Source organism: Halichoerus grypus, chromosome 15 (assembly GCF_964656455.1).
Source record: "Halichoerus grypus chromosome 15, mHalGry1.hap1.1, whole genome shotgun sequence".
NCBI lineage: Eukaryota > Metazoa > Chordata > Mammalia > Carnivora > Phocidae > Halichoerus > Halichoerus grypus.
The window spans coordinates 25,502,887-25,521,583 of NC_135726.1; the positions used below are offsets into that span (position 1 = coordinate 25,502,887).

At 49.7% G+C, this 18,697-nt stretch overlaps 1 long non-coding RNA gene across 5 annotated transcripts; it reads left to right on the top strand.

The window, feature by feature from the left end:
• Positions 1-1,279: 1,279 nt before the first annotated feature.
• Positions 1,280-17,645, top strand: LOC144380249 (uncharacterized). 5 transcript variants are annotated; one of them, XR_013444224.1, is made up of 5 exons: positions 1,280-1,345; positions 2,256-2,421; positions 11,225-11,404; positions 15,989-16,078; positions 17,129-17,645. It is a non-coding gene; the product is annotated as an uncharacterized LOC144380249 (long non-coding RNA). The 5 variants fall into 5 exon arrangements; XR_013444223.1 differs by lacking the exon at positions 17,129-17,645 and adding an exon at positions 16,651-17,119; XR_013444227.1 differs by lacking the exon at positions 15,989-16,078 and having other exon boundaries at positions 1,280-1,386.
• Positions 17,646-18,697: the final 1,052 nt, after the last annotated feature.

The window sequence follows — 18,697 nt, forward strand, 5'->3', positions numbered from 1 at the left end:
ACTCTGCATCAGGCTCTGGCTCAGCGCGGAGTCAGTTTGAGATTCTCTCTCCCTCTCCCTGCCCCTGCTGCTCGTGCTCTCTCTCTCTCAAATAAATAAATAAAATCTTAAAAAAAAATTATTTGAGAGAGAGAGAGAGCACGAGCAGGAGGGAGAGGGAGAAGCAGGCTCCCTGCTGAGCTGGGAGCAAGAGGTGGGGCTTGGATCCCAGGAACCTGAGACCATAACCTGAGCCGTAGGAAGATGCTTACCTGAGCCACCCAGGCACCCCTAAAAAAAATTTATTTATTTCTTTATTTATTCTTTTTTTTTTTAAGATTTTATTTATTTATTTGACAGAGAGAGACACAGCGCGAGAGGGAACACAAGCAGGGGGAGTGGGAGAGGGAGAAGCAGGCTTCCCACTGAGCAGGGAGCCCGATGTGGGGCTCGATCCCAGGACCCTGGGACCATGACCTGAGCTGAAGGCAGACGCTTAACAACCGAGCCACCCAGGCGTCCCTCTTTATTTATTCTTAAAGATTATTTAATTTGTCAGAGAGAGAGAGAGCACAAGCAGTGGGAGCAGCAGGCAGAGAAAGGAGCAGGCTCCCTGCTGAGCAAAGAGGGACTCAATCCCAGGACCCTGGGATCATGACCTGGGCTGAAGGCAGATGCTTAAGGGACTGAGCCACCCAGGCGTGCCCCGCCCCCCAATTTTTTTTCAAATAAAAGGGTTTGCTTCAAGGGGCACTTGGCTGGCTCAGTCAATAGAGCATGTGGTGCTTGATCTCAGGGTCATGAGTTCAAGCCCCACATTGGGCATAAAACTTACTTTAAACAAAAAAAAGTGTTTGCCTCAAGGGTTGGCCTGTTGCAGTGGTCCAGGCAGAGGTGACAGTGACATATGGACTAGAGCCAGAGCATTGAGATGGAGATCAATGGAAAGATGGAAAGACTGGGATATATACGGAGGATAAAGATTAATCTCTGACCTTGACCCTTATCCCCCCCTACCCTGTGTTAACCTTAATGATAAAATTGTCAGTTATTTTGCCAGCAAGATGGGTTCATTCAGGACTAGCAGAGAATTGCAATTCAGAACGAGCAAGCTAATGCAAAACCAAAGGCAAGTGGGGAGAACAAGGCAGAGGAACAGCCTTTTCCAGAGAAAAGGAGAGCTGGGAGGGGCTGTTGTAAACTGAAGGTCCATTGGAGTAAACTGGGAGTTATGAAGTGTTGTGGCTTCTCATTGGCTGCGTTGTGACAGTCTCTCATTGGCTGGGCTGTTGCTGGAGGAGGAAGCAATCTTTCTTCTTCCTGCTGGGGTTGTCCGGTGTAGACGTCCTCCTATTGAGAATGCCAGGTACTCGTGTTCCTGCGGGGGGGGGTCTACAGTTGAGGAGGGTATGAGAGCTCCCCTTTCCGGCCTCCTGACTGCATTTTATTTAATTTTTTTTAGGTTTTTGTTTTCTTTTTAGAGAGAGAAGTGGGGGAAGGGGCAGAGGGAGAGAGAGAGAGAATCTTCAGCAGGCTCCCCGCCCAGCATGACCCTGAGATCATAACCTGAGCTGAGATCAAGAGCCAGATGCTTAACCAACTGAGCCACTCAGGTGCCCCCCCCCTTGACTCCATTTTATTTATTTATTTATTTTTTATTTTTATTTTTTTTAAAGATTTTATTTATTTATTAGAGAGAGAGAGAATGAGAGAGAGAGCACATGAGAGGGGGGAGGGTCAGAGGGAGAAGCAGACTCCCCGCTGAGCAGGGAGCCTGATGCGGGACTCGATCCCAGGACTCCAGGATCATGACCTGAGCCAAAGGCAGCCCTTGACTCCATTTTAAATAAAGTTTCCTTCATTCAGTTTCACACAGGCTTCCCCATCCATAAATAAGGCTAATCTAACCTGAAAGATGTCAGCAGCTCTGAGATTCTGAGGATAGTTCAGTGTTAATCCTTCGGGAGGAAGTATAGCCAAGTGGCTAATCGTGTAGGCCTGGACATGGCACCAACCTGGGTTTGAATCCTGGCTCTGCCACCAATTGGCTGTGTGGCCTTGAGCAAGCTCTTTAGTCTCTCTATGCCTCGGTTTCCCCATCCGTAAAAGGGGAGTGCACACAGTAGTCCCTGCTTCCCAGGGTTATGGTGACTAAGGGAGACAATGAGAATAAAGGGCTCGGAGCGGGCCCACACAGGGGCACTCCACTGAGGCTAGCCGTGACCACCGTCGCTGTCAGGAATACGCTTCTCAGCATTTGTTTCTTCTGCTTTCAGGGCTTTGCAATGGGAAACAGAATGAGCAACTACCAGCTGAACATGATCCTCTGCTAGAGTTTGGTTACTACCACGACCTCACCGGCCACAGTCAGTCCTGTCCCCTACCAGGCCTTCGCACCTGTACCTCTGAGGCAGGGGGCTCTCTGCCATCCTTAGGCCAGAGGTAAGCAATGCCGCCAGGTAGGCCAGTTTAGACTGATCGGAGATAATTAATACAGCAGGGAATGGAGGTGAGCACTGGGGCTCCTGTCCTCACAGCCGGACTCTCCAGCTCTCTGCCCACAGCCTCTGGAGTCCCCCCAACACCAAGTGCTGCTTGGAGGACACCGGTGAGATCTCCTACAACACAGAGGACAAGTGCTTCAGTGAGGAGAGTCACCCTCTCCTCCTCAGCTGGCAGAAAGCCAAGGAGAAAGAAGCGCTCAGAACCTCAGTGCACAGTATTGTCCCTACACACACACACGCATGCGCATACACATACATGCACGCACGCGTGCACACACTCCCAATATATTTATAGCAACCCTGGTGAGGCCACATTGTTGTTCTAAAAAATCTTATTTTGGGGGGCGCCTGGGTGGTATAGTGGGTTAAGTGTCTGCCTTCGGCTCAGGTCATGATCCCAGGGTCCTGGGATCCAGCCCCACATCAGGCTCCCTGCTCGGCGTGAAGCCTGCTTCTCCCTCTCCCTCTGCTGCTCCCCCTGCTTGTGTTCCCTCCTTCGCTGTCTCTCTCTCTCTGACAAAATAAATAAATAAAATCTTTAAAATAAATGAATAAATAAATAATATTATTTTGGGAGAGTGAGGAAAATGGATGAAGGTGTTCAAAAGGTAAGAACTTCCCATTATAAGATGGGTAGATTCTGAGGATATAGTAAACAGCGTGGTGACCACAGTTAACAATACTGTATTGTGTATTTGAAAATTGCTGGTGGAGTAAAGCTTAAAAGTTCTCATCATAAGAAAAAAATGTAACTATGTGAAGTGATGGATGTTAATTTGTCGTAATCATTTCACAAAATATAATAATTTTTGGGCTTCCTGGGTGGCTCAGTCATTAAGCGTCTGCCTTCGGTTCAGGTCGTGGTCCCAGGGTCCTGGGATCGAGCCCCACATCGGGCTCCCTGCTCCGTGGGAAGCCTGCTTCTCCCTCTCCCACTCCCCCTGCTTGTGTTCCCTCTCTCGCTGTGTCTCTGTCAAATAAATAAATAAAATCTTAAAATATATATATATAAAATAATTTTTTAAGCTTTATTTCTTTTTCCTTTTTTTTTAAAAGATTTTATTTATTTATTTGAGAGAGAGAGAGCATGAGAGGGGGAGGGTCAGAGGGAGAAGCAGACCCCTGCCGAGCAGGGAGCCCGATGCGGGACTCAATCCCGGGACTCCAGGATCGTGACCTGAGCCGAAGGCAGTCGCTTAACCAACTGAGCCACCCAGGCACCCCCCTTTTTTTTTTAAGTAATCCCTATGCCCAATGTAGGGCTTGAACTCATGACACTGAGATCGAGTCCCATGCTCCACCAACTGAGCCAGCCAGGCGCCCCTTTCTTTTTGCTTTTTATTTTATTTATTTATTTTTTTAAGATTTTATTTATTTATTTGACAGAGAGAGACAGCGAGAAAGGTAACACAAGCAGGGGGAGTGGGAGAGGGAGAAGCAGGCTTCCTGCGGAGCAGGGAGCCCGATGCGGGGCTCGATCCCAGGACCCCAAAATCATGACCTGAGCTGAAGGCAGATGCCCAATGACTTAGCTATCCAGGCGCCCCTCTTTTTGCTTTTTAAATTGCAAATGCAGAGGTTTGTTCTTTCTCTTGCCATGCCACACTTTGTTGGAGTTTGGGTTTTTCTCGCTCTTTCTGGGCTATAAAGTTCTTTCCAGGCTACTTTGCAGCAAGTTGAGTCTTGACCATCACCTCCCACTGGAACCCGAAGATCTAGGTGGAGCTTCAGTCTATGACTAGGCTTCCAGTGGATTCGCCAAAGCAGCTTTACCCAACCTGAGCCCCGGGATCACTCAGATGCCCAGTGAAGAGAATTCCCAGGAGGGCTCAGGTGCCTCTCAAACTATCTCCGAAGTATTAACAAAGAACTTTGGTAAATTGACTCTCGACTCTAATATCAAACTCCCTTCCCCTCTACCAGAATATCCATCCCAACAGCAGGACGGAGAGAATAAACCACAGGGGCTCGTTGAGCGCATCCTCAGCAGCAGCAGGGGGAGGGCTGGAGTAAGGACTTTGTTAACTGCTCGGAAAGAAAGGATGGCAAGGATAATTCGATTGATTCAATACCAGCACTACCTCAACCCCGGGTCCCAGAAAGCTTCAAAAAGATCTACAGCAGAAGGAAACTGAGGAGGGTTAATCAAGAGTGGAAAGATTTAGATGTCGTTGTCATTACTGCCTGTATCATAAAGATCTTTCTGAGGATACCAGCATGGAGAATAATTATGATGGGGAGCCAATGTAAACGTAAACTTTATTCTTGTACTGTTTCTTCTGGCTGGTGATTTTAGGATCATTTTGCAGCAGCTTGGGAAAGCTGCTCTATGTTAGGGGAAACTGTATAATATTTTGATAATCTGTGATATTATAAGATCTGTCTTTTTTGTATCTTTTCTACCTTGATACCAGTAATTTGCGAGGAATCCTGTAGTTTGCATTTGAATGACTTCCGTATACTTCCACCTTTTGATTTGACCTAAGGAAGCACTAATAGGTTTTGAGTGTTGCCTGTGTGTTTGAGAGGACTGAAGTCATTAAGATGAGACCTAGAGGGGGGACTAGAATTCAGAGTTTTTTTGTGTCTAAGGGCAGGGTTGTGCCCCTAGCTGTACAGCGTCCTGGGAGAAGGACCCTGCCCCCTGCCCTGCCCTAATCCAGAAGAAACCTACAAAGGCCTTGGCAAAACTCTCAGTGGACAGGCCCTGACCCATCAGAGAACATTTACTCTGTTGCAAGAGAGAGGACCGTCCCCAATTTCACCTGCAGCATTTGCTGTCACACGGCACCTGTCTCTCCCACCCAAGAGGGTGTACATATCTAAGTGCAAATAAGTAAGAGTTAGTCTAGGGGTAACTCTGAATTGACTCTGATTTCATTAAGTGATTTATGCAAACTACAGCACTCTATGATTTTTTAAGTAGGCTGCACACCCAGTGTGGGGCTTGAACTCAGGACCCAGAGACCAAGAGTCACATGCTCTACTGACTGAGCCAGCCAGGGGCCCCAGCACTCTATGTTTTTAAACAAAATAAGCAGCAGGAGGTCTGTCACCAGGAACGGTGACAACTCAGGGGAGATGGGTGCCCTGAGCAGTGTTTCTGCCTCTGCTTCCCGGTGCTGGGCCCTCAGGGTTCTGATGAGCCATTGCAGGAATCCCAAAATAGAGAGTGCCTCTCCCTTTTATTTGTTTACTTATTTGTTTTGTATTTTTCCGCAATTTCATTTGACCTTTGATAAAGGATTACTGTATACAGGGAGCTATTGCAGGTCACCAAACTTTGGTTTTCAAACAAGAATTAACACTCGAGGAGAATTTACCGGGCACTCGAGTTCAGATTTCTGCCCAGAAGTTTGGCAGCCACGCAGCCCGGCCCAGTTCCTGCTGCGCATGCGCGAGTGGAGCTAGCCGGAGAGCTACAAGAAGCGGGAACAGGTGGGCTGAGAGGACCTGAAAGCTTTTGCCCATGTCTCAATGAGCCAAATTGTCAGACCATGAATCGTGAACTCCGGCCCCTAGATCAGAACGGAGCACACTGGCCTGTCAGAGCTGGGTGGTACTTGGTAACTCTCTTCCCCGGGGAGGGTTGTCGAGTGCCTTCAGCTCCCCATCCTATGGCATGGAGGTGTTCCCGGGGTCAGAGGCCAGAGGGCGCAAGCTCAGGTCTCACGTGCTCTACTGTAAGTTTTCAGCATGTTGGGTGTCAAAGTAATTGGACCCTATGGCCAGAAGTGTAGCATATTGTGTTTTTATCCTTAACCCTGGAAGGACCTTGGAAGGACTCCTCTCTGCAGGTGTTAGAGGCTTCCCACGTGCTTCTGGGCATTGCCTCAACACCCTCCACCTCTACTCACCCTGCTGGGGGGCACATGGCTCCCAGGGGCGTGGCACTGCCAACATGGGCAACCTCGTCTGAAGATACCAGTGCCACATGGCCATCCGGGTAAGTGGTTGGTCAGGTGGGTGTAGACGATGAGGACTGTTCCCTCTGGTCTGGAGATAATTACCCATATCACTTCTCTCCGCCTTCACAACTAGTCCAGCCCATCATCATCTGTTGCCTGAACTATTGTAATATCCTTCTAATTTGGTGATTCTTTTTTCTTTTAAGATTTTATTTATTTATTTATTTATTATTTTTTAAGATTTTATTTCTTTATTTGTCAGAGTGAGAAAGAGCACACACAAGCAGGGGGAGAAATAGGCAGAGGGAGAAGCAGGCTCCCAGCTGAGCAGGGAGCCCTGTAAAGGACTCGATCCCAGGACCCTGGATCATGACCCCAGCCAAAGGCAGACGCTTAACTAACTGAGCCATCCAGGTTCCCCTGATTTGGTGATTCTGAAGCCGCTGCCTTGGCCCCTCCGAAAAAGACCCCTTAGTAGTCTTCTTTTTTTTTTTTTTTAAAGATTTATTTGTTTATTTGAGAGAGAGAGGGGGCGCATGCAGGAGCTGGAAGGGCAGAGAGAGAGGAAAAGAGAATCTGAAGCTGACTCCACGCAGAGCATGTGCCAGACTCTGGGCTCAATCCCACGACCTTTGAGGTCACGACCTGAGCCAAAACCAAGAGTTGGACACCCAACCGACTGTGTCATCCAGGCGCTCCCTTCAGTCTTTTTTAGCAAGCACCTTTAACCCTTGTGATTGATTAACTAAACCTTTCTTTGTATATCTATAGATCACGCATTGTTTCCTTGAAAGACTTAGAACTAAACCCTCTGACACAACCATCCCTCTATCCCTGGGCACCAACGCACAACCTCTGAGAACCGAGATAATGTGTGTAGCTAGCACCATGGAGTGTGCCCGCAATCAAGAAGTCTTACAGACCATTGTGCTCCCCTTTCACTGCCCTAAACTTCCTTTACAAATCTTTGGGCCAGGCAGAAACCTCAGAGTTGGTTTTTGGAGAAGAGTCTGTCTTCTCCCCAGGTGGTCAGCCTCCTGAATAAAGCTCATATTCCTTTCCAATCAAAACTTATCTCTTAGGGGCGCCTGGGTGGCTCAGTCGTTAAGCGTCTGCCTTCGGCTCAGGTCATGATCCCGGGGTCCTGGGATCGAGCCCCACATTGGGCTCCGTGCTCCATGGGAAGCCTGCTTCTCCCTCTCCCACTCCCTCTGCTTCTGTTCCCCTCTCTCCCTATGTCTCTCTCTGTCAAATAAATAAATAAAATCTTTAAAAAAAAATTTATAGAAAAAAAAACTTGTCTCTTAAACAAAACAAAACAAAAAAAACAAAACAAAAACCTTGTCTCCTGAGTACTGGCTTTTCAAACGATGGGCAGTTGAACTTGGGTTTTCCATAACAAATTTCTGCTGCCGCCCTTGCTTTCCTATTGTCTCCTGTCCTTGCAGTAGTCTTTTAAAATTCCTATCATCCTCAGCTCAAGATCCTCTATGGCTTCTCTTCTTACTAGGAGGAAAGCCAGAGTCCTCACCCCGGCTGACAGGACCCCACAGTTCTGGCTACGCTGTGACCTCCCACTCTACCCCTCTCCTCCTCCACCACCACCACCACTGCAACCACTACAACCACCACCACCACTACCAGCACCACCATCACCACAACCATCACCATCACTACAACTACCACCACCATCACAACCACCACCACAACCACTACCACCACTACAACGACCACCACCATCACAACCACCACCACCACCAGCACCACCATCATCACAACCACCACCACCACCACCATCACAACCACCACCACCATCACAACCACAACCACCACCACCACCACCATCACAACCACCACCACCGCTACAACCACCACCACCACCGCTACAACCACCACCACCACCACCGCTACAACCACCACAACCACCACCACCACCACCGCCACAACCACCACCACCACCGCCACAACCACCACCACCGCCACAACCACCACCACCGCCACAACCACTACCACCACCACAACCACCACCACCATCACAACCACCACCACCACCACAACCACCACCACCATCACAACCACCACCACCACCACCACCACCACCACCACCACCACAACCACTACCACCACCACCACCACAACCACCACCACAACCATAACCACCACTACCACTACAAATCACCACCACCACCACCACAACCATTACCACCATCACCACAATCACCACCACCACTACAAATCACCACCACCACCATCACAACCACAACCACCACAACCACCACCACCACCACCGCTACAACCACCACCACCACCACCGCAACCACCACCACCACAACCACCACAACCGCCACCACCACCACCGCCACAACCACCACCACCACCGCCACAACCACCACCACCGCCACAACCACCACCACCACCACAACCACCACCACCATCACAACCACCACCACCACCATCACAACCACCACCACAACCACCACTACCACCACCGCCACAACCACCCCCACCACAACCACTACCACCACCACCACCACAACCACCACCACAACCATAACCACCACTACCACTACAAATCACCACCACCACCACCACAACCATTACCACCATCACCACAATCACCACCACCACTACAAATCACCACCACCACTACCACCACCACAACCATTACCACCATCGCCACAATCACCACCACCACCACCACCATGGCTATGCTTCAGCCTCACCTGCAGACTCACCAGATGTCAGTCTCGGGGTCTTTGCACTTTCTGGTCCCCTGCCTGGAACCCTGTGCCACTAGATGCCTGCCTGGCTTCCTCCCTCAGCTCATTCGTGTCTCTGATCAGATCCTCCCCAGAGAGATCTCCCCAAACAAAAATAGCTGCCTACCTCTTTTTCACTCCAGCAACTTATTCTGCTTCATTACTTTTCACAGCACTTCCATTGCCTAGCTTGCTTTGTGTATTTATTATTGTTTATCCCCTGCCCCTCCCGGTTTTAGTGCAAAATCAATGAATGCAGGAACTTGCTTTTTTGCTGCTACCTTCCCACTAGCTAGCACACAGGAAGCACCTAATGACTACTTGTTGAATAAATGACCTCCCCCTATGCCCGGCACTGAGTATTTTTCATACTTCATCTCATTTTACCCTCCAAAGAACCTCCACAGTAGGTTTGCAGATAAAGGAACCGAAGCTTAGAGAGGTGCCATCCTAGTCACCTAGGGTACAGAGGCCACTTTTAGGCAACAGGCTTGAGCAATGGAAAGCTGAGTGAGGCCGAGGGCCCACGGTGACGACAGAGCTGAATGCAAACAGGTTCATCAGGCAACCCACCTCTAAATATCCACAGGCCCTAGCTGACAAATGGGCGACTTACAACCGGACACAGGGACCAAAAAAGGGAATTCCATACATTCCCATAACTCTAGCCCCGACCCCTGCCTCCCGGTAGACAGTTTGTCCTTGGTTGTCCTATCCACTGTTCCCTTGCAGTGCACGCTTTTGTTCTGCTCGGGGGAATTCTCTCACCACCCATGCCACCTGCCTCCACCCAACTGGGTCGCCCCACATTTGGTGGCCCTTACAAGGCCCCTCTACCGACCCCGGGACTCTCCTCAGAATCTCCAGGAATTTCTGGGGACTTGCCCTCCGTGGGCTGACTCTAGTTAAACTCCTTGGGGAACTGACCATCTCTGGCTGAGGCTACTCCTCAGTGAAGTCCAAAGAGGAACCTGCCAGACCACCCTTGCCCAGAAAGGTGAGGGATTTCCTGTCCTGCCCTTTGGAGGGATCCTTCCCTCCCTCTCCTTTCTCTTTTTGGCCCTTGGCTGGTCTAACCCTATTACTCCCCAGACAACTGAAGATCTCTGGCCAGGGCGGCTCCCAAGTGTGTCTGAGGGTCTAACAGTAAACGGGTTGGACTGTCCCTGCCTATGAGGCTGAAGGACCCCCTTCCCCCCCTCTCCACTCAGTCCCTCCCAGGCCTCCGTTCCCAATGTGCGGCTCAATTGGCAGCAGCAGCTTGTCCAGGGTGAATCGGCACACGTTCTGGACTCAGTTGGAAGCCTTTCCTGATGTTGGCTGCCTCTCAGCTGCTTTGCTTCATTAGGGCCCCACCTTTCTTCCTTTGTTCCCACAGGGCCAGCCGCCATCCTGGTCTGTGGGCTAAATAGGTTCCTAAGTGTGAGTGGCGAGTCCTCCTTTTTCTGACCCAGTTGCTCACCCGGTGTCCAGCTTTCCCTGTTGCAGGGGGACACCCCAGCAGGGATTCTAATTACCATTTGCCGCCACCTTCTCCTTGCTGGGTTGCCCCACTAGAGTCAGTTGCCCTGCAAAAGGTCCTTTCTCAGGTCAATGGGGCGCCCCGACTGAAATTGTGACCACTAGTTGGCTCCCCATTCCCTTTAGTGGGACACCCCTTTGAGAATCGGCAGCTGATCTTTCCCACGATGGGATAAATCCCCTCTATTCCTTTAGACTCGCCCTTAGGCTGTATTCTTAAAAACTGGAACAAATTTGACCCCCCCAAAGGCCTAAGGAAAAATGTCTCATCTTTTTATGTAACGTTTCCTGGCCCCGGTATAAACTCCCAGATCAAGAGGTATGGCCCCTCCGTGGAACGCTTTTTTATAACACAAATACAAGAAAATGTCCATAATTTGATTTCAACAAGCTTCCTCCCTTTGGGACCTTGCAACACAAAAGATGGTTTTCCTGGAAAGAAACCTGGTCATGGCTATCCTGGCTTCTTCCCTTTTGCCCCTGGCCTCAATACTTGTGCTCCTTGTTATTGGTCTCCCCTCTTTAATCTCTTTGTTAAATGTGTCTTTTCTAGAATCCAACAATTCCACATACGAATGATGATGATTCAGCAAAGATTCCAGCCCATACCATTGGAGGATCCCGTGGACCTGGCCACCAAGGAGTTTCATTCAAATCACCTATCAGCACGTTAATACAATACCATGTTCTGGTCTCTAACTGCACAGAACCCCTGATGGACCAACAGATTTAGGTAAGGACAGCATGCTCCCCTCTTTCCCCTGCCGCCCCATCCAGCATGAAGCAGCTACTGAAAATGAGACCTCTGCCCAAATGCCTAAGATCTGTCACTGTCAATCTGTCAGGGGGGAAATGTAGAGGCTGCTTTTAGGCAACAGGCTTGAGCAGTGGAAAGCTGAGTGAGGCCGAGGGCCCACAGTGACGACAGAGCTGAATGCAAACAGGTTCATCAGGCAACCCACCTCTAAATATCCACAGGCCGTAGCTGATCAATAGACTACTTACAACCGGACACAGGGACCAAAACAGGAGAATTCTATACGTTCCTATACCTCCTGACTCCTCCCCTTAGCTATAGACCCCACCAGTCTCTCCTTTGCCTCCCAGCAGACAGTCTCTCCTTGGCTGTCTTGCCCAACTGCTCCCTCGCAATGTACTAGACGAAGTTCTGTCTCCTTTGTTCTGCCTTCAGGGGTATAAAACATGGAAAGAGCTTGTGGGATTCCAAAAAGAACATCTCTGTGGGATTCACTAAGTTTAGGGGAGCCTGAGCATGGGATAACGGGATGGAGGGAAGGAATATCTGAGGCTTTCTACCTCATAACCGCCTCCTCCACTCACTGCCTCCACCTCCTAACGGTTCCAGCCCTGGCAGGGCTTGAATACATCAGTGCCCCACCCTGTACTTGCAGCTGAACCCGAATTACCTGCGGCAGGGATGCCGTCCCCGCCTGGGGAACTGTGCCGGGGAACCTGAGATCTGGCAGCCACTGGTCAAGGCAGGACAGCGAGGCTGGGACCTCACAGGACTGAGGGGTCTTCTTGGGGAGAGGCAGGGCAGAGATAGCAGATATTAATTGTAGGGCAGGGGGCGCCTGGGTGGCTCAGTCAGTTAAGTGTCCCACTCTGGATTTGGGCTCAGGTCATGTTCTCAGGGTTGTGAGACTGAGCCCCACATAGGGATCCGCGCTGGGCGTGGAGCCAGCTTAAGATTCTCTCCCTCTCCCTCTCTAGAAATCATGGATGAATGAATAAATAAATGGAGGGCAGGATGTTTGTTCAGTTACAATGCCAGCACCTGTACAGTGCCTGGAACATAGTAAGTACTCAAATATTTGTTGGAAGAAATGGTTAATGGAGAGGCCCCTGTTGCAATTAGAAGCAGAGGACATAGAGGTGGGGGCCGTAGGGTCCAGGAAGAAGGTGTGGGAGAGAGCTGTAATCCTGGGGGACTGGGGAGGCCCATATCTAGGAGCAACTTCTTGCCGATTGAAGAGGGACCCTGGGAATCCCAGTTCCCAGCTGCTTCTCTCTACAGCTCCCAGGTTAACTCTCAAGACCTGAGGCAGCATGTGACATGGCCCCTTTCTGCTGCGAGCTGGGGCAGCATGACCTTTGTGCCCTTTTGTCTATAAAGGGAACACTGACCTGGCTTGCAACTTCCTGGGTGGGGAGAGGTGTGTGGAGGCCTGGAAGTAGCAGGTGGGGACATGGTGCCCGAAGCTGGGTGGGGGTGGACTGCTGCGGCCCTTCATTCTTCCAGAAGTCAGCAGCCTGGGGAAGAGTGGCTTCGGGGCCCTTCCGAATGGGGGCTCTCCCTGGATACTTCTGCCGTGGAGAAGAACCTTCAGGAAGAGGAGGGCTGGAGAGATCAAAGGCCAAGTATTTCTTCCTTCCTTGCAGAAAACAAAGGAGACCTTGTCCCTCCAGCTATCTAAAACCAAAGGAGAGATAACGTCTTTCCAAAACAAGTTCATTAGCATTTAAATGTGCACCAATCTCTCCTTAAAAAAAAAACCCAGGGGGCGCCTGGGTGGCTCAGTGGTTAAGCCTCTGCCTTCAGCTCAGGTCTTGATCCCAGGGTCCTGGAATCGAACCCCACATCGGGCTCCCTGCTCGGCGGGAGGCCTGCTTCGCCTCTCCCACTCCCCCTGCTGTGTTCCCTCTCTCGCTGTGTCTCTCTCTGTCAAATAAATAAATAAAATCTTTAAAAAAAAACACAAAATTTCCTTTCCCTTCCAGCTACAGCTCCCATTCCAATCTGGTTTCTGCCCCCTCATTCCACAGAAATGGCTCTTTCCAAGGTCACCACTGGCCCTGTCACACAGCCCAAGGCCTTGTCAGTCCCTTCCTTGCTGGACTGTAAATAAACACTTGAGTCCCTCAATGCTCTTGGCTTCTGTGACCTCTCTTAGCTTCTCTACTAATCCTCATCCTCCTGGGCCGGGCTGTTCCGAGGCTCTAACCGACTTTAAAAAAAAAAGGCGGGGGGGGGGGGGTCCTGGGTCTCCCACTCCCCCTGCTTGTGTTCCTGCTCTCACTATCTCTCTCTCTGTCAAATAAATAAATAAAATCTTTAAAAAAAAAAAAGATTTTGGGGTGCCTGGGCAGTCAGTTAAGCATCTGCCTTCGGCTTGGGTGGTGATCCTGGGGTCCTGGGATTGAGCCCTGCGTTGGGCTCCCTGCTTAGCAGGGAGTCTGCTTCTCCCTCTGCTGCTCCCCCCCTCCCTCTCTCTCTCTCTGTCGCTCTCGCTCTCAATCTCTCTTAAATAAATAAATAAATAAATAAATAAATAAATAAATAAGTCGGCTTGCGATTCTCTTTCCCTCCCCCTCTGTCCCTCCTGCTCTTGCTGACTCTCTCTCTCTCTCTCTCAAATTTAGAGAGAGAAAGAGAGAGAGAGAGAGAGAAGCAGACTCCCCACGGAGCAGGGAGCCAGTTGTGGGGCTCGATCCCAGGACCCTGAGATCATGACCTGAGCCAAAGGCAGATACTTAACCAACTGAGCCACCCAGGTGCCCCTATTTTTTCTCTTTTATTACTAGGTTAAATCATTGACTTATTTTGTAGTAGTAGACTCCATGCCCAGCATGGAGCCCAACATGCGCCTTAACGTGCCACCCTGAGATCAACACCTGAGCTGAAACCAAGAGTTGGAGGCTTAACCGACTGAGCTACCCAGGCACCCCAAAGATTTTATTTTTTTCAAGTAATCTCTACACACAACATGGGGCTCGAACTCACAACCCCAAGATCAAGTGTTGCATGCTCTTCCAGCTGAGCCAGCCACGCGCCCTGAGGCACTTCCCTCCTTAACTGTGAGCAAAGCAGCTCTTCTCAGAGCCCTGGTGCCTCTGCCCTTTGAAGGCCCCCCCAGGGCAGCCCTCCTGTTGGTGACTTCAGTCCCCATCAGAAGTCTGGCTCCCAGCTCCATCTCCAGCAGCTTTAGCCCATCGCCCTCTGAATCTCTCCACCTGGGCGAATCACAGGTACCTTCAACCCCAAAACTGAACCCACCATCACTGCCCCCAAACTCAGTCCTCTAGTCTCCCTGCTTCAGGGGGGAAGTCACCTGGGGTAGATAATCCTTTGCTTTTTTCCGCCTCATCTTTCACACCCCATCAGTTGCCAAAGCCCCACACTTTTACCTCCCACATGTCTGGTGGCCCCACTTTCCTCTGTCGCTACCGCCACCCCCTCTTCTGGCCTCTGGCAGCAGCTTCCTGGTTAGTCTCCCAGTAGCTTCTCTGGTGGGGCACCCACCCTTTCTGAAGGGCACAGCCAGTGTGACCTTAAAACAGTGCCCCTATTAGTACGTCACCTGTTCTACCCCAGCCTTCAAAGGCTTCTGAGAGTTCTTAGTTTGTTTGTTCTTTATTTATTTTTAGTAATCTCTACACCCAATGTGGGGCTCCAACTCACGACCCTGAGATTAAGAGTCGCATGCTGAGCCAGCTGGGCGCCCCTCCCCGAGCCCTTAGGATAGAGGGCTGACCCAGGCTGCTCTAGCAGGCCTCCAGCCAGCTACCTCTCTAGCTCCATCTCTCCTGGCCTTTCAATTCCGCAAAGATGTTCAAAGATGCCAGTATCATCTCTGTAAGGCTCAGCCCTTTGCTGGGATGTGTCTTCTCTCTGTCACTCTATCCAGAGAACTACTCCTTCCACATCCTTAGAGAGGCCTTGAATCCCTGGACTGGGTTGTAGACTCCCCAAAGCTCACTGTGCTTCCCCATTTATTTTTTTTAATTTATTTTTTTATTAAAGATTTTATTTATTTATTTGTCAGAGAGAGAGAGAGAGAGGGAACACAAGCAGGGGGGAGTGGGAGAGGGAGAAGTAGGCTCCCCGCTGAGCAGGGAGCCCGATGCTGGGCTCGATCCCAGGACCCTGGGACCATGACTTGAGCTGAAGGCAGACGCTTAACCGACTGAGCCACCCAGGCGCCTCTGTGCCTCCCCATTTATTAACCTTTGTCACACTCGCCATTTGTTGTTTGACAGTGGGCTTCTCTGCTCGTCTGTGAGCAACAGCGAGCAGCACCTGAAGGGCCTGCACTATTATGAAGGACATTCTAGGACACAGTGGATGTCTGATCAGTGATTATTTGTGGAAGAAATGAGAGTTCTGCCCCGGTGGTGGAGGGGTGGTAGCTCATAAGCACCCGATGCTCCAGCTCTAAATGCCCTCAGAGCCGGTAGCTGTGAGAGAAAACCCAAATAGCAGTCAGTTGGTCTGAGGGCAACTTTAAGGAGAAACCCCTTTGCAGAGGTTGTAGAGAACACAGTTGCTGAGTGACCCACTTCTCTGGTCTCCCAGGTGGTGAGCCCCTACCATCCTTGGTTCTAGAACAAACAGGCTGCTGGCTTCTTTAAAGAATTGGGGAAGATCTCATTCCTCATAACCAAGGTAGGGTCACCCAACTCCTAACCATTGCTTCACCAGAACCTGCTCAGGAGAGATGACTCGGGACTCAATCTGGGCTAGGTCCTCCTGGGGGTAGGGAGGGAAGCTCTTCACCCTTCAGTGAGTGAAAGGTGCCAAATAGGACCCAGCCAGAAAGAAACAGAGTCCTGGCTTGAGAGCCCAGGACTGGTTCTGGACCTAAAGACAGTGGCGGTTTGGGGAACTGAGGAAAGTAGATGCAGTCAGAGGCCCCATCGCTTGGAGAATACAATTGGGAAGACCGAGGTGAGGGCCATAAAGTCCCCATTCAAACACCACCTTCCCCAAGAAGCCCCAAACTTCTCCGGTGTTTTCCTCTATTTCTCTCTCCAGGCCTCTGTAGAGTAAGAAAAAAAAAAAAATGGTACTACTTTTTCTGCTAAAAAAAAAGTTCCTATAAAATGTTAACTCTAGAAGAGTGGTTTTCAAAGTTTAAAACATATCAGAATCACTAGGAGGGTGGTGGGCTATGGGTCCCACCTCCAGGGTTTTGGAGGTCTGAGCTGGAGCGTAAAGGAATGTGCATTTCTGACAAGTTCCCAGATGGTGCTGCTGGTGCTGGTCCTGGAACTACACTTTGAGAAACACCGCTCGACAGAAACATATACTAGCCAGGTAATTGGTACTCTTTGGCCCTGCTTCTGCATAGGGCTCAGGTGTCACCTGTTCGGGCTCTGGAGACATTCAAGAGCTTCCTGCAGAACACCCCCTACTTGTGATCTTCCTCAGCTGTGGGTAAGGTTCCCAGCGGCTGGAGTCTTCCTTTACATCCAATCTGCTTCTTTTGGGGTGCATCCCATTCCATGCACTCTCACTCTCCTCCAAAGCTCCATGCTACTCTCGCCAATATGGTGAAATCTGGACAAAAAAGGTCTGTGTGAGGAGAGTAGACAGTAGCCTGCTCCTGGATGTCTCCAGAAGTGCTGGGTTCCAGGGAAGGTCCTGCCCCGAATTTGCTATGTGACCTTCACAGAGTCACTAACCTCTTCTGAGTCTCTATTTTCCCATCTGCAGAGGACAAGAAACCTTCTCTGGCTCATATCCTGCGTCCCAGAGCTGATGGGGGGGATCCAATTCATGACATCGCTTTGGAAAGAGTAAACCTTAACACGGGTTGCACTTTGAGAGGCTTTCTCACATAAAGGTAGCTTTGAAAGCTACTTCCCCACACCTCTACCCATCCCCCCTTTTTTGAACAGATGTTTCTGTTTTTTTCTATTGTCTGAATCAAGAAGGCAGGACTAGATATTGTATGTGATCAACAGCCTATTATTTTATGTATGTATGTATGTATGTATGTATTTTTGATCAACAGCCTATTAAACAAGAAATGATTTGGGGCACCTGGGTGGCTCAGTTGGTTAAACGTCTGACTTTGGCTCAGATAACGATCTCAAGGTCCTAAGATCAAACCCACATCAAGCCAGCCCAGGTTGGGCTCCGTGCTCAGCAGGGAGTCTGCTTCCCCTCTCCCTCTGCCCCGCCCCTCCTGTGCACTCTCTCTGTCTCTCAAAAAAATAAATAAAATATTTTTTTAAAAAAAGAAATTATTGGGGCGCCTGGGTGGCTCAGTTGGTTAAGCGACTGCCTTCAGGTCAGGTCATGATCTCAGGGTCGTGATCGGGCTCCCTGCTCAGCGGGAAGCCTGCTTCTCTCTTTCCCACTCCCCCTTCTTGTGTTCCCTCTCTCGCTCTCTCTCTCTGTCAAATAAATAAATAAAATCTTTAAAAAAAAAAAAAGAAATTATTCTCTGGAGTTGATTCTCTTCAAGAGTCATTCATTCATTCATTTATTTGTTCCATATTTATAGAACACCTACTATGAGCCATCCTGAGGCCGATGGCTAAAAGTTAAACAGCCCAAAATACAAGTAAACTTACTGCTATAGACTTGAATGTCTGTGTCTCTCCAAAATTTGTATGTTAATCCTAACCCCCAATGCGATGATATTAGGAGGTGGGGCCTTTGGGAAATGATTAGGTCATGAGGGTGGTGCACTTGTGAATGAGATTTGTGCCCTTATGAAGGAGATCCCAGAGAGCTCCCTTGCCCCTGCCACCACGTAAGATTACATCAAGAAGTTGGCCATCGATGGGGCGCCTGGGTGGCTCAGTCGTTAAGCGTCTGCCTTCGGCTCAGGTCACGATCCCAGAGTCCTGGGATCGAGTCCCACATCGGGCTCCCTGCTCCGCGGGAAGCTTGCTTCTCCCTCTGCCGCTCCCTGCCACTCTGCCTGCTTGTGATTCCTCTCTCTCTCTCTGTGTCAAATAAATAAATAAAATCTTTAAAAAAAAAAAAAAAAAAAAAAAAGAAGTTGGCCATCGATATTGAGGAGGGCACGTTCTGCATGGAGCACTGGGTGTTATGCACAAACAATGAATCATGGAACACTATATCTAAAACTAATGATGTAATGTATGGGGATTAACATAACAATAAAAAAATTAAAAAAAAAAGAAGTTGGCCATTGAGGAGGGCCTGGCTGGCTCGGTGCGTGGAGCATGTGAGTCTTGATCCCAGGGTTGTGAGTTTGAGGTCCATGGTGGGTGTAGAGATTACTTAAAAATAAAATATATTTTTTTA